Raw genomic sequence first — 9,855 nt, 5'->3', positions numbered from 1 at the left:
GGGTTTAATATGTGCGTAATTCTTCATTTATTTGTTTTGCAAAAAGGTTGTGAAAGAATGCAAATCCGTCCAAAAGGGGCTGCTCCGAGGCCAGAAAAATTACCAAAAAGCTTGCTGGAAGTAAAAAGCTTTCAGCACCTGGTATTCCCAGGCGGTCTCCCATCCAAGTACTAACCGGGCCCGACCCTGCTTAGCTTCCGAGATCGGACGAGATCGGGCGTGTTCAGGGTAGTATGGCCGTAAGCGAAAGAAGAGGGTGAATTTTCAGTATTTATAATCAACACTGCGGAAGTTGCAACGCCACTGTTTGCCAAGAGGGGTAGCCATTTATAAAACAACAGGGGTTTAATACGTGCGTAATTCTTCCTTTATTTGTTTTGCAAACAGGTTGTGAAAGAATGCAAATCCGTCCAAAAGGGGCTGCTCCGAGGCCAGAAAAAATACCAAAAAGCTTGCTGGAAGTAAAAAGCTTACAGCACCTGGTATTCCCAGGCGGTCTCCCATCCAAGTACTAACCAGGCCCGACCCTGCTTAGCTTCCGAGATCGGACGAGATCGGGCGTGTTCAGGGTAGTATGGCCGTAAGCGAAAGAAGAGGGTGAATTTTCAGTATTTATAATCAACACCGCGGAAGTTGCAACTCCACTGTTTGCCAAGAGGGGTAGCCATTTATAGAACAACATGGGTTTAATATGTGCGTAATTCTTCATTTATTTGTTTTGCAAACAGGTTGTGAAAGAATGCAAATCCGTCCAAAAGGGGCTGCTCCGAGGCCAGAAAAAATACCAAAAAGTTTGCTGGAAGTAAAAAGCTTACAGCACCTGGTATTCCCAGGCGGTGTCCCATCCAAGTACTAACCAGGCCCGACCCTGCTTAGCTTCCGAGATCGGACGAGATCGGGCGTGTTCGGGGTAGTATGGCCGTAAGCGAAAGAAGAGGGAGAATTTTTAGTATTTATAATTACACCACGGAAGTTGCAACGCCACTGTGTGCCAAGAGGGGTAGCAAATTATAAAACAACAGTGGTTTAATATGAGTGTAATTCTTCATTTATTTGTTTTGCAAAAAGGTTGTGAAAGAATGCTGTATCCATCCAAAAGGGGCTGCTCCGAGGCCAGAAAAAAAACCAAAAACTTTGCTGGAAGTAAAAAGCTTACAGCACCTGGTATTCCCAGGCTGTCTCCCATCCAAGTACTAACCAGGCTCGACCCTGCTTAGCTTCTGAGATCGGACGAGATCGGGCGTGTTCAGGGTAGTATGGCCGTAAGCGAAATAAGAGGGAGAATTTCCAGTATTTATAATCAACACCGCGGAAGTTGCAACGCCACTGTTTGCCAAGAGGGGTAGCCATTTATAAAACAACAGGGGTTTAATATGTGTGTAATTCTTCATTTATTTGTTTTGCAAACAGGTTGTGAAAGAATGCAAATCCGTCCAAAAGGGGCTGCTCCGAGGCCAGAAAAAATACCAAAAAGTTTGCTGGAAGTAAAAAGCTTACAGCACCTGGTATTCCCAGGCGGTCTCCCATCCAAGTACTAACCAGGCTCGACCCTGCTTAGCTTCTGAGATCGGACGAGATCGGGCGTGTTCAGGGTAGTATGGCCGTAAGCGAAATAAGAGGGAGAATTTCCAGTATTTATAATCAACACCGCGGAAGTTGCAACGCCACTGTTTGCCAAGAGGGGTAGCCATTTATAAAACAACAGGGGTTTAATATGTGTGTAATTCTTCATTTATTTGTTTTGCAAACAGGTTGTGAAAGAATGCAAATCCGTCCAAAAGGGGCTGCTCCGAGGCCAGAAAAAATACCAAAAAGTTTGCTGGAAGTAAAAAGCTTACAGCACCTGGTATTCCCAGGCGGTCTCCCATCCAAGTACTAACCAGGCCCGACCCTGCTTAGCTTCCGAGATCGGACGAGATCGGGCGTGTTCAGGGTAGTATGGCCGTAAGCGAAAGAAGAGGGAGAATTTTCAGTATTTATAATCAACACTGCGGAAGTTGCAGCGCCACTGTTTGCCAAGAGGGGTAGCCAATTATAAAACAACAGGGGTTTAATATGGGCGTAATTCTTCATTTATTTGTTTTGCAAACCGGTTGTGAAAGAATGCTGTATCCGTCCAAAAGGGGCTGCTCCGAGGCCAGAAAAACTACTAAAAAGTTTGCTGGAAGTAAAAAGCTTACAGCACCTGGTATTCCCAGGCGGTCTCCCATCCAAGTACTAACCAGGCCCGACCCTGCTTAGCTTCCGAGATCGGACGAGATCGGGCGTGTTCAGGGTAGTATGGCCGTAAGCGAAAGTAGACGGAGAATTTTTAGTATTTATAATCAACACCGCGGAAGTTGCAGCGCCACTGTTTGCCAAGAGGGGTAGCCAATTATAAAACAACAGGGGTTTAATATGTGTGTAATTCTTCATTTATATGTTTTGCAAACCGGTTGTGAAAGAATGCAAATCCGTCCAAAAGGGGCTGCTCCGAGGCCAGAAAAAATACCAAAAAGTTTGCTGGAAGTAAAAAGCTTACAGCACCTGGTATTCCCAGGCGGTCTCCCATCCAAGTACTAACCAGGCCCGACTGCTTAGCTTCCGAGATCGGACGAGATCGGGCGTGTTCAGGGTAGTATGGCCGTAAGCGAAAGAAGAGGGTGAATTTTTAGTATTTATAATCAACACCGCGGAAGTTGCAACGCCACTGTTTGCCAAGAGGGGTAGCCATTTATAGAACAACAGGGGTTTATTAATAATAATAATAATAATAATAATATGTGTAATTCTTCATTTATTTGTTTTGCAAACAGGTTGTGAAAGAATGCAAATCCGTCCAAAAGGGGCTGCTCCGGGGCCAGAAAAAATACCAAAAAGTTTGCTGGAAGTAAAAAGCTTACAGCACCTGGTATTCCCAGGCGGTCTCCCATCCAAGTACTAACCAGGCCCGACCCTGCTTAGCTACCGAGATCGGACGAGATCGGGCGTGTTCAGGGTAGTATGGCCGTAAGCGAAAGAAGAAGGTGGATTTTCAGTATTTATAATCAACACCGCGGAAGTTGCAACTCCACTGTGTGCCAAGAGGGGTAGCAAATTATAAAACAACAGTGGTTTAATATGTGTGTAATTCTTCATTTATTTGTTTTGCAAAAAGGTTGTGAAAGAATGCAAATCCGTCCAAAAGGGGCTGCTCCGAGGCCAGAAAAAATACCAAAAAGTTTGCTGGAAGTAAAAAGCTTACAGCACCTGGTATCCCCAGGCGGTCTCCCATCCAAGTACTAACCAGGCCCGACTCTGCTTAGCTTCCGAGATCGGACGAGATCGGGCGTGTTCAGGGTAGTATGGCCGTAAGCGAAAGAAGAGGGTGAATTTTCAGTATTTATAATCAACACCGCGGAAGTTGCAACTCCACTGTTTGCCAAGAGGGGTAGCCATTTATAGAACAGCAGGGGTTTAATATGTGCGTAATTCTTCATTTATTTGTTTTGCAAACAGGTTGTGAAAGAATGCAAATCCGTCCAAAAGGGGCTGCTCCGAGGCCAGAAAAAATACCAAAAAGTTTGCTGGAAGTAAAAAGCTTACAGCACCTGGTATCCCCAGGCGGTCTCCCATCCAAGTACTAACCAGGCCCGACCCTGCTTAGCTTCCGAGATCGGACGAGATCGGGCGTGTTCAGGGTAGTATGGCCGTAAGCGAGAGAAGGGGGTGAATTTTCAGTATTTATAATCAACACCGCGGAAGTTGCAACCCCACTGTTTGCCAAGAGGGGTAGCAAATTATAAAACAACAATGGTTTAATATGTTCGTATTTCTTCACTTATTTGTTTTGCAAAAAGGTTGTGAAAGAATGCAAATCCGTCCAAAAGGGGCTGCTCCGAGGCCAGAAAAAATACCAAAAAGTTTGCTGGAAGTAAAACGCTTACAGCACCGGGTATTCCCAGGCGGTCTCCCATCCAAGTACTAACCAGGCCCGACCCTGCTTAGCTTCCGAGATCGGGCGTGTTCAGGGTAGTATGGCCGTAAGCGAAAGAAGAGGGTGAATTTTCAGTATTTATAATCAACACCGCGGAAGTTGCAACTCCACTGTTTGCCAAGAGGGGTAGCCATTTATAAAACAACAGGGGTTTAATATGTGTGTAATTCTTCATTTATTTGTTTTGCAAACAGGTTGTGAAAGAATGCAAATCCGTCCAAAAGGGGCTGCTCCGAGGCCAGAAAAAATACCAAAAAGCTTGCTGGAAGTAAAAAGCTTACAGCACCTGGTATTCCCAGGCGGTCTCCCATCCAAGTACTAACCAGGCCCGACCCTGCTTAGCTTCCGAGATCGGACGAGATCGGGCGTTTTCAGGGTAGTATGGCCGTAAGCGAAAGAAGAGGGTGAATTTTCAGTATTTATAATCAACACCGCGGAAGTTGCAACTCCACTGTTTGCCAAGAGGGGTAGCCATTTATAGAACAACAGGGGTTTAATATGTGTAATTCTTCATTTATTTGTTTTGCAAACAGGTTGTGAAAGAATGCAAATCCGTCCAAAAGGGGCTGCTCCGAGGCCAGAAAAAATACCAAAAAGTTTGCTGGAAGTAAAAAGCTTACAGCACCTGGTATTCCCAGGCGGTCTCCCATCCAAGTACTAACCAGGCCCGACCCTGCTTAGCTTCCGAGATCGGACGAGATCGGGAGTGTTCAGGGTAGTATGGCCGTAAGCGAAAGAATAAGGAGAATTTTCAGTATTTATAATCACACCACGGAAGTTGCAACGCCACTGTGTGCCAAGAGGGGTAGCCATTTATAAAACAATAGGGGTTTAATATGTGTGTAATTCTTCATTTATTTGTTTTGCAAAAAGGTTGTGAAAGAATGCAAATCCGTCCAAAAGGGGCTGCTCCGAGGCCAGAAAAAATACCAAAAAGCTTGCTGGAAGTAAAAAGCTTACAGCACCTGGTATTCCCAGGCGGTCTCCCATCCAAGTACTAACCAGGCCCGACCCTGCTTAGCTTCCGAGATCGGGCGTGTTCAGGGTAGTATGGCCGTAAGCGAAAGAAGAGGGTGAATTTTCAGTATTTATAATCAACACCGTGGAAGTTGCAACTCCACTGTTTGCCAAGAGGGGTAGCCATTTATAAAACAACAGGGGTTTAATATGTGTGTAATTCTTCATTTATTTGTTTTGCAAACAGGTTGTGAAAGAATGCAAATCCGTCCAAAAGGGGCTGCTCCGAGGCCAGAAAAAATACCAAAAAGCTTGCTGGAAGTAAAAAGCTTACAGCACCTGGTATTCCCAGGCGGTCTCCCATCCAAGTACTAACCAGGCCCGACCCTGCTTAGCTTCCGAGATCGGACGAGATCGGGCGTTTTCAGGGTAGTATGGCCGTAAGCGAAAGAAGAGGGTGAATTTTCAGTATTTATAATCAACACCGCGGAAGTTGCAACTCCACTGTTTGCCAAGAGGGGTAGCCATTTATAGAACAACAGGGGTTTAATATGTGTAATTCTTCATTTATTTGTTTTGCAAACAGGTTGTGAAAGAATGCAAATCCGTCCAAAAGGGGCTGCTCCGAGGCCAGAAAAAATACCAAAAAGTTTGCTGGAAGTAAAAAGCTTACAGCACCTGGTATTCCCAGGCGGTCTCCCATCCAAGTACTAACCAGGCCCGACCCTGCTTAGCTTCCGAGATCGGACGAGATCGGGAGTGTTCAGGGTAGTATGGCCGTAAGCGAAAGAATAAGGAGAATTTTCAGTATTTATAATCACACCACGGAAGTTGCAACGCCACTGTGTGCCAAGAGGGGTAGCCATTTATAAAACAATAGGGGTTTAATATGTGTGTAATTCTTCATTTATTTGTTTTGCAAAAAGGTTGTGAAAGAATGCAAATCCGTCCAAAAGGGGCTGCTCCGAGGCCAGAAAAAATACCAAAAAGCTTGCTGGAAGTAAAAAGCTTACAGCACCTGGTATTCCCAGGCGGTCTCCCATCCAAGTACTAACCGGGCCCGACCCTGCTTAGCTTCCGAGATCGGACGAGATCGGGCGTGTTCAGGGTAGTATGGCCGTAAGCGAAAGAAGAGGGTGAATTTTCAGTATTTATAATCAACACCGCGGAAGTTGCAACTCCACTGTTTGCCAAGAGGGGTAGCAATTTATAGAACAACAGGGGTTTAATATGTGCGTAATTCTTCATTTATTTGTTTTGCAAACAGGTTGTGAAAGAATGCAAATCCGTCCAAAAGGGGCTGCTCCGAGGCCAGAAAAAATACCAAAAAGTTTGCTGGAAGTAAAAAGCTTACAGCACCTGGTATTCCCAGGCGGTCTCCCATCCAAGTACTAACCAGGCCCGACCCTGCTTAGCTTCCGAGATCAGACGAGATCGGGCGTGTTCAGGGTAGTATGGCCGTAAGCGAGAGAAGGGGGTGAATTTTCAGTATTTATAATCAACACCGCGGAAGTTGCAACTCCACTGTTTGCCAAGAGGGGTAGCCATTTATAGAACAACAGGGGTTTAATATGTGTAATTCTTCATTTATTTGTTTTGCAAACAGGTTGTGAAAGAATGCAAATCCGTCCAAAAGGGGCTGCTCCGAGGCCAGAAAAAATACCAAAAAGTTTGCTGGAAGTAAAAAGCTTACAACACCTGGTATTCCCAGGCGGTCTCCCATCCAAGTACTAACCAGGCCCGACCCTGCTTAGCTTCCGAGATCGGACGAGATCGGGCGTGTTCAGGGTAGTATGGCCGTAAGCGAAAAAAGAGGGTGAATTTTTAGTATTTATTATCAACACCGCGAAAGTTGCAACGCCACTGTTTGCCAAGAGGGGTAGCCATTTATAAAACAACAGGGGTTTAATATGTGCGTAATTCTTCATTTATTTGTTTTGCAAACAGGTTGTGAAAGAATGCAAATCCGTCCAAAAGGGGCTGCTCCGAGGCCAGAAAAAATACCAAAAAGTTTGCTGGAAGTAAAAAGCTTACAGCACCTGGTATTCCCAGGCGGTCTCCCATCCAAGTACTAACCAGGCCCGACCCTGCTTAGCTTCCGAGATCGGGCGTGTTCAGGGTAGTATGGCCGTAAGCGAAAGAAGAGGGTGAATTTTCAGTATTTATAATCAACACCGTGGAAGTTGCAACTCCACTGTTTGCCAAGAGGGGTAGCCATTTATAAAACAACAGGGGTTTAATATGTGTGTAATTCTTCATTTATTTGTTTTGCAAACAGGTTGTGAAAGAATGCAAATCCGTCCAAAAGGGGCTGCTCCGAGGCCAGAAAAAATACCAAAAAGCTTGCTGGAAGTAAAAAGCTTACAGCACCTGGTATTCCCAGGCGGTCTCCCATCCAAGTACTAAACAGGCCCGACCCTGCTTAGCTTCCGAGATCGGACGAGATCGGGCGTGTTCAGGGTAGTATGGCCGTAAGCGAAAGAAGAGGGTGAATTTTCAGTATTTATAATCAACACCGCGGAAGTTGCAACTCCACTGTTTGCCAAGAGGGGTAGCCATTTATAGAACAACAGGGGTTTAATATGTGTAATTCTTCATTTATTTGTTTTGCAAACAGGTTGTGAAAGAATGCAAATCCGTCCAAAAGGGGCTGCTCCGAGGCCAGAAAAAATACCAAAAAGTTTGCTGGAAGTAAAAAGCTTACAGCACCTGGTAATCCCAGGCGGTCTCCCATCCAAGTACTAACCAGGCCCGACCCTGCTTAGCTTCCGAGATCGGACGAGATCGGGAGTGTTCAGGGTAGTATGGCCGTAAGCGAAAGAATAAGGAGAATTTTCAGTATTTATAATCACACCACGGAAGTTGCAACGCCACTGTGTGCCAAGAGGGGTAGCCATTTATAAAACAATAGGGGTTTAATATGTGTGTAATTCTTCATTTATTTGTTTTGCAAAAAGGTTGTGAAAGAATGCAAATCCGTCCAAAAGGGGCTGCTCCGAGGCCAGAAAAAATACCAAAAAGCTTGCTGGAAGTAAAAAGCTTACAGCACCTGGTATTCCCAGGCGGTCTCCCATCCAAGTACTAACCAGGCCCGACCCTGCTTAGCTTCCGAGATCGGGCGTGTTCAGGGTAGTATGGCCGTAAGCGAAAGAAGAGGGTGAATTTTCAGTATTTATAATCAACACCGTGGAAGTTGCAACTCCACTGTTTGCCAAGAGGGGTAGCCATTTATAAAACAACAGGGGTTTAATATGTGTGTAATTCTTCATTTATTTGTTTTGCAAACAGGTTGTGAAAGAATGCAAATCCGTCCAAAAGGGGCTGCTCCGAGGCCAGAAAAAATACCAAAAAGCTTGCTGGAAGTAAAAAGCTTACAGCACCTGGTATTCCCAGGCGGTCTCCCATCCAAGTACTAACCAGGCCCGACCCTGCTTAGCTTCCGAGATCGGACGAGATCGGGCGTTTTCAGGGTAGTATGGCCGTAAGCGAAAGAAGAGGGTGAATTTTCAGTATTTATAATCAACACCGCGGAAGTTGCAACTCCACTGTTTGCCAAGAGGGGTAGCCATTTATAGAACAACAGGGGTTTAATATGTGTAATTCTTCATTTATTTGTTTTGCAAACAGGTTGTGAAAGAATGCAAATCCGTCCAAAAGGGGCTGCTCCGAGGCCAGAAAAAATACCAAAAAGTTTGCTGGAAGTAAAAAGCTTACAGCACCTGGTATTCCCAGGCGGTCTCCCATCCAAGTACTAACCAGGCCCGACCCTGCTTAGCTTCCGAGATCGGACGAGATCGGGAGTGTTCAGGGTAGTATGGCCGTAAGCGAAAGAATAAGGAGAATTTTCAGTATTTATAATCACACCACGGAAGTTGCAACGCCACTGTGTGCCAAGAGGGGTAGCCATTTATAAAACAATAGGGGTTTAATATGTGTGTAATTCTTCATTTATTTGTTTTGCAAAAAGGTTGTGAAAGAATGCAAATCCGTCCAAAAGGGGCTGCTCCGAGGCCAGAAAAAATACCAAAAAGCTTGCTGGAAGTAAAAAGCTTACAGCACCTGGTATTCCCAGGCGGTCTCCCATCCAAGTACTAACCGGGCCCGACCCTGCTTAGCTTCCGAGATCGGACGAGATCGGGCGTGTTCAGGGTAGTATGGCCGTAAGCGAAAGAAGAGGGTGAATTTTCAGTATTTATAATCAACACCGCGGAAGTTGCAACTCCACTGTTTGCCAAGAGGGGTAGCAATTTATAGAACAACAGGGGTTTAATATGTGCGTAATTCTTCATTTATTTGTTTTGCAAACAGGTTGTGAAAGAATGCAAATCCGTCCAAAAGGGGCTGCTCCGAGGCCAGAAAAAATACCAAAAAGTTTGCTGGAAGTAAAAAGCTTACAGCACCTGGTATTCCCAGGCGGTCTCCCATCCAAGTACTAACCAGGCCCGACCCTGCTTAGCTTCCGAGATCAGACGAGATCGGGCGTGTTCAGGGTAGTATGGCCGTAAGCGAGAGAAGGGGTGAATTTTCAGTATTTATAATCAACACCGCGGAAGTTGCAACTCCACTGTTTGCCAAGAGGGGTAGCCATTTATAGAACAACAGGGGTTTAATATGTGTAATTCTTCATTTATTTGTTTTGCAAACAGGTTGTGAAAGAATGCAAATCCGTCCAAAAGGGGCTGCTCCGAGGCCAGAAAAAATACCAAAAAGTTTGCTGGAAGTAAAAAGCTTACAGCACCTGGTATTCCCAGGCGGTCTCCCATCCAAGTACTAACCAGGCCCGACCCTGCTTAGCTTCCGAGATCGGACGAGATCGGGCGTGTTCAGGGTAGTATGGCCGTAAGCGAAAAAAGAGGGTGAATTTTTAGTATTTATTATCAACACCGCGAAAGTTGCAACGCCACTGTTTGCCAAGAGGGGTAGCCATTTATAAAACAACAGGG

The 9,855-nt window shown here is 45.4% G+C and overlaps 24 non-coding genes and 5 pseudogenes across 24 annotated transcripts; all 29 read right to left on the bottom strand.

Moving 5' to 3' along the window:
• Positions 1-126: 126 nt before the first annotated feature.
• Positions 127-245, bottom strand: LOC148375716 (5S ribosomal RNA). Its single transcript, XR_015847827.1, has one exon. It is a non-coding gene; the product is annotated as a 5S ribosomal RNA (ribosomal RNA).
• Positions 246-467: 222 nt separating this feature from the next.
• Positions 468-586, bottom strand: LOC148375715 (5S ribosomal RNA). The gene has a single exon (XR_015849182.1). It is a non-coding gene; the product is annotated as a 5S ribosomal RNA (ribosomal RNA).
• A 222-nt stretch (positions 587-808) lies between these two features.
• On the bottom strand, positions 809-927 carry LOC148375714 (5S ribosomal RNA). The gene has a single exon (XR_015847818.1). It is a non-coding gene; the product is annotated as a 5S ribosomal RNA (ribosomal RNA).
• A 222-nt stretch (positions 928-1,149) lies between these two features.
• On the bottom strand, positions 1,150-1,268 carry LOC148375713 (5S ribosomal RNA; annotated as a pseudogene).
• Positions 1,269-1,490: 222 nt separating this feature from the next.
• LOC148375712 (5S ribosomal RNA) lies at positions 1,491-1,609 on the bottom strand. The gene has a single exon (XR_015848025.1). It is a non-coding gene; the product is annotated as a 5S ribosomal RNA (ribosomal RNA).
• A 222-nt stretch (positions 1,610-1,831) lies between these two features.
• Positions 1,832-1,950, bottom strand: LOC148375711 (5S ribosomal RNA). The gene has a single exon (XR_015849181.1). It is a non-coding gene; the product is annotated as a 5S ribosomal RNA (ribosomal RNA).
• A 223-nt stretch (positions 1,951-2,173) lies between these two features.
• On the bottom strand, positions 2,174-2,292 carry LOC148375710 (5S ribosomal RNA). The gene has a single exon (XR_015849180.1). It is a non-coding gene; the product is annotated as a 5S ribosomal RNA (ribosomal RNA).
• A 222-nt stretch (positions 2,293-2,514) lies between these two features.
• On the bottom strand, positions 2,515-2,631 carry LOC148375709 (5S ribosomal RNA). Its single transcript, XR_015848125.1, has one exon. It is a non-coding gene; the product is annotated as a 5S ribosomal RNA (ribosomal RNA).
• A 244-nt stretch (positions 2,632-2,875) lies between these two features.
• Positions 2,876-2,994, bottom strand: LOC148375708 (5S ribosomal RNA). Its single transcript, XR_015847328.1, has one exon. It is a non-coding gene; the product is annotated as a 5S ribosomal RNA (ribosomal RNA).
• Positions 2,995-3,216: 222 nt separating this feature from the next.
• Positions 3,217-3,335, bottom strand: LOC148375707 (5S ribosomal RNA). Its single transcript, XR_015847994.1, has one exon. It is a non-coding gene; the product is annotated as a 5S ribosomal RNA (ribosomal RNA).
• Positions 3,336-3,557: 222 nt separating this feature from the next.
• LOC148375706 (5S ribosomal RNA) lies at positions 3,558-3,676 on the bottom strand. Its single transcript, XR_015847703.1, has one exon. It is a non-coding gene; the product is annotated as a 5S ribosomal RNA (ribosomal RNA).
• A 222-nt stretch (positions 3,677-3,898) lies between these two features.
• LOC148375705 (5S ribosomal RNA) lies at positions 3,899-4,007 on the bottom strand (annotated as a pseudogene).
• A 222-nt stretch (positions 4,008-4,229) lies between these two features.
• LOC148375704 (5S ribosomal RNA) lies at positions 4,230-4,348 on the bottom strand. The gene has a single exon (XR_015847394.1). It is a non-coding gene; the product is annotated as a 5S ribosomal RNA (ribosomal RNA).
• A 220-nt stretch (positions 4,349-4,568) lies between these two features.
• Positions 4,569-4,687, bottom strand: LOC148375703 (5S ribosomal RNA). Its single transcript, XR_015849388.1, has one exon. It is a non-coding gene; the product is annotated as a 5S ribosomal RNA (ribosomal RNA).
• Positions 4,688-4,908: 221 nt separating this feature from the next.
• On the bottom strand, positions 4,909-5,017 carry LOC148375702 (5S ribosomal RNA; annotated as a pseudogene).
• A 222-nt stretch (positions 5,018-5,239) lies between these two features.
• LOC148375701 (5S ribosomal RNA) lies at positions 5,240-5,358 on the bottom strand. Its single transcript, XR_015847379.1, has one exon. It is a non-coding gene; the product is annotated as a 5S ribosomal RNA (ribosomal RNA).
• Positions 5,359-5,578: 220 nt separating this feature from the next.
• Positions 5,579-5,697, bottom strand: LOC148375700 (5S ribosomal RNA). The gene has a single exon (XR_015849387.1). It is a non-coding gene; the product is annotated as a 5S ribosomal RNA (ribosomal RNA).
• Positions 5,698-5,918: 221 nt separating this feature from the next.
• On the bottom strand, positions 5,919-6,037 carry LOC148375699 (5S ribosomal RNA). The gene has a single exon (XR_015849456.1). It is a non-coding gene; the product is annotated as a 5S ribosomal RNA (ribosomal RNA).
• A 222-nt stretch (positions 6,038-6,259) lies between these two features.
• On the bottom strand, positions 6,260-6,378 carry LOC148375698 (5S ribosomal RNA). The gene has a single exon (XR_015847276.1). It is a non-coding gene; the product is annotated as a 5S ribosomal RNA (ribosomal RNA).
• A 220-nt stretch (positions 6,379-6,598) lies between these two features.
• Positions 6,599-6,717, bottom strand: LOC148375697 (5S ribosomal RNA). Its single transcript, XR_015847418.1, has one exon. It is a non-coding gene; the product is annotated as a 5S ribosomal RNA (ribosomal RNA).
• A 222-nt stretch (positions 6,718-6,939) lies between these two features.
• On the bottom strand, positions 6,940-7,048 carry LOC148375696 (5S ribosomal RNA; annotated as a pseudogene).
• A 222-nt stretch (positions 7,049-7,270) lies between these two features.
• LOC148375695 (5S ribosomal RNA) lies at positions 7,271-7,389 on the bottom strand. Its single transcript, XR_015847465.1, has one exon. It is a non-coding gene; the product is annotated as a 5S ribosomal RNA (ribosomal RNA).
• A 220-nt stretch (positions 7,390-7,609) lies between these two features.
• Positions 7,610-7,728, bottom strand: LOC148375694 (5S ribosomal RNA). Its single transcript, XR_015847805.1, has one exon. It is a non-coding gene; the product is annotated as a 5S ribosomal RNA (ribosomal RNA).
• Positions 7,729-7,949: 221 nt separating this feature from the next.
• Positions 7,950-8,058, bottom strand: LOC148375693 (5S ribosomal RNA; annotated as a pseudogene).
• A 222-nt stretch (positions 8,059-8,280) lies between these two features.
• LOC148375692 (5S ribosomal RNA) lies at positions 8,281-8,399 on the bottom strand. The gene has a single exon (XR_015847361.1). It is a non-coding gene; the product is annotated as a 5S ribosomal RNA (ribosomal RNA).
• A 220-nt stretch (positions 8,400-8,619) lies between these two features.
• On the bottom strand, positions 8,620-8,738 carry LOC148375691 (5S ribosomal RNA). Its single transcript, XR_015849386.1, has one exon. It is a non-coding gene; the product is annotated as a 5S ribosomal RNA (ribosomal RNA).
• A 221-nt stretch (positions 8,739-8,959) lies between these two features.
• Positions 8,960-9,078, bottom strand: LOC148375690 (5S ribosomal RNA). The gene has a single exon (XR_015849455.1). It is a non-coding gene; the product is annotated as a 5S ribosomal RNA (ribosomal RNA).
• Positions 9,079-9,300: 222 nt separating this feature from the next.
• On the bottom strand, positions 9,301-9,419 carry LOC148375689 (5S ribosomal RNA). The gene has a single exon (XR_015847275.1). It is a non-coding gene; the product is annotated as a 5S ribosomal RNA (ribosomal RNA).
• A 219-nt stretch (positions 9,420-9,638) lies between these two features.
• On the bottom strand, positions 9,639-9,757 carry LOC148375688 (5S ribosomal RNA). The gene has a single exon (XR_015849179.1). It is a non-coding gene; the product is annotated as a 5S ribosomal RNA (ribosomal RNA).
• Positions 9,758-9,855: the final 98 nt, after the last annotated feature.

Source organism: Urocampus carinirostris, chromosome 1 (assembly GCF_059441175.1).
Source record: "Urocampus carinirostris isolate Australia breed hairy pipefish chromosome 1, RoL_Ucar_1.0, whole genome shotgun sequence".
Lineage (NCBI taxonomy): Eukaryota > Metazoa > Chordata > Actinopteri > Syngnathiformes > Syngnathidae > Urocampus > Urocampus carinirostris.
Note: the sequence above shows the minus strand (reverse complement) of the source record. Positions and strands in the feature narration are given on the sequence as shown.